Source organism: Cucurbita maxima, unplaced genomic scaffold (genome assembly GCF_002738345.1).
Source record: "Cucurbita maxima cultivar Rimu unplaced genomic scaffold, Cmax_1.0 Cma_Scf03365, whole genome shotgun sequence".
Classification (NCBI taxonomy): domain Eukaryota; kingdom Viridiplantae; phylum Streptophyta; class Magnoliopsida; order Cucurbitales; family Cucurbitaceae; genus Cucurbita; species Cucurbita maxima.
Window position 1 is genome coordinate 1 of NW_019275381.1, and position 1763 is coordinate 1763.

General features: G+C 50.7%; 5 non-coding genes across 5 annotated transcripts; all 5 read right to left on the reverse strand.

Annotated features, from left to right (window-relative positions):
* Positions 1 to 564: 564 nt before the first annotated feature.
* LOC111475868 lies at positions 565 to 683 on the reverse strand. Its single transcript, XR_002716754.1, has one exon. It is a non-coding gene; the product is annotated as a 5S ribosomal RNA (ribosomal RNA).
* A 133-nt stretch (positions 684 to 816) lies between these two features.
* Positions 817 to 935, reverse strand: LOC111475870. Its single transcript, XR_002716756.1, has one exon. It is a non-coding gene; the product is annotated as a 5S ribosomal RNA (ribosomal RNA).
* Positions 936 to 1068: 133 nt separating this feature from the next.
* On the reverse strand, positions 1069 to 1187 carry LOC111475867. The gene has a single exon (XR_002716753.1). It is a non-coding gene; the product is annotated as a 5S ribosomal RNA (ribosomal RNA).
* Positions 1188 to 1320: 133 nt separating this feature from the next.
* LOC111475871 lies at positions 1321 to 1439 on the reverse strand. The gene has a single exon (XR_002716757.1). It is a non-coding gene; the product is annotated as a 5S ribosomal RNA (ribosomal RNA).
* Positions 1440 to 1572: 133 nt separating this feature from the next.
* LOC111475869 lies at positions 1573 to 1691 on the reverse strand. Its single transcript, XR_002716755.1, has one exon. It is a non-coding gene; the product is annotated as a 5S ribosomal RNA (ribosomal RNA).
* Between the last annotated feature and the right edge of the window lie 72 nt (positions 1692 to 1763).

Consider the following 1763-nt stretch of genomic DNA (forward strand, 5'->3'; position numbering starts at 1 on the left):
AGTTATCTCATCTATAGAAGAAGCTAGAATAGAATAGGTCGTCAGGGGTGGGGGCTTTACCGGGGGGACTAACTAGTAAAAGGCCAAGGAGTACTGTCCACTCCAGCCCAGCCCCTTAGAATTGCTTTATCCATATATTAGCTTACCTTTCNGAGTACTGTCCACTCCAGCCCAGCCCCTCAGAATAGTCCCATTTTTCCTCTACGCAGGGGCTTTACTGGGGGGACTAACTAGTAAAAGGCCAAGGAGTACTGTCCACTCCAGCCCAGCCCCTCAGAATAGTCCCATTTTTCCTCCACGCAGATAAAGGGCTAGCTTGCTACTATAAGAATTGGTTTATCCATATATTAGCTTACCTTCCCAAGTGGCCACACGCTTAACCGCGAAATTCTGATGGGATCCGGTGCATTAGTGCTGGGATGATCGCACCCGACATGCCATGCGCACAAAATCGGATTTAACGCATGCGGGGCGGCATGATCGAAACGCGATGGGCGTGAGCGGGGGAGGTTCTCATTTGTAGAGAAAGGAAGAAAAGAACTGGGAGAAATTGAAAGAAAAAAAGGGGTGCAACACGAGGACTTCCCAAGTGGTCACCCAACTTAGTACTACTCTCGCCCAAGCACGCTTAACTGCGGAGTTCTGATGGGATCCGGTGCATTAGTGCTGGGATGATCGCACCCGACATGCCATGCGCACAAAATCGGATTTAACGCATGTCGGGCGGCATGATCGAAACGCGATGGGCGTGAGCGGGGGAGGTTCTCATTTGTAGAGAAAGGAAGAAAAGAACTCGGAGAAATTGAAAGACAAAAAGGGGTGCAACACGAGGACTTCCCAAGTGGTCCCCCAACTTAGTACTACTCTCGCCCAAGCACGCCTAACTGCAGAGTTCTGATGGGATCCGGTGCATTAGTACTGGTATGATCGCACCCAACATGTCATGCGCACAAAATCGAATTTAACGCATGCGGGGCGGCATGATCGAAACGCGATGGGCGTGAGCGGGGGAGGTTCTCATTTGTAGAGAAAGGAAGAAAAGAACTCGGACAAATTGAAAGAAAAAAAGGGGTGCAACACGAGGACTTCCCAAGTGGTCACCCAACTTAGTACTACTCTCGCCCAAGCACGCTTAACTGCGGAGTTCTGATGGGATCCGGTGCATTAGTGCTGGTATGATCGCACCCGACATGCCATGCGCACAAAATCGGATTTAACGCATGCGGGGCGGCATGATCGAAACGCGATGGGCGTGAGCGGGGGAGGTTCTCATTTGTAGAGAAAGGAAGAAAAGAACTCGGAGAAATTGAAAGAAAAAAAGGGGTGCAACACGACGACTTCCCAAGTGGTCACCCAACTTAGTACTACTCTCGCCCAAGCACGCTTGACTGCGGAGTTTTGATGGGATCTGGTGCATTAGTGCTGGTATGATCGCACCCGACATGTCATGCGCACAAAATCGGATTTAACGCATGCGGGGCGACATGATCGAAACGCGATGGGCGTGAGCGGGGGAGGTTCTCATTTGTAGAGAAAGGAAGAAAAGAACTTGGAGAAATTGAATGAAAAAAAGGGGTGCAACACGAGGACTTCCCAAGTGGTCACCCAACTTAGTACTACTCTCGCCCAAGCACCCTTAACTGCGGAGTTCTGATGGGATTTGGTGCATTAGTGCTGGTATGATCGCACCCGACATGCCCTGCACACAAAATCGGATTTAACGCATGCGGGGCGGCATGATCGAAACGCGATGGGCGTGAGCG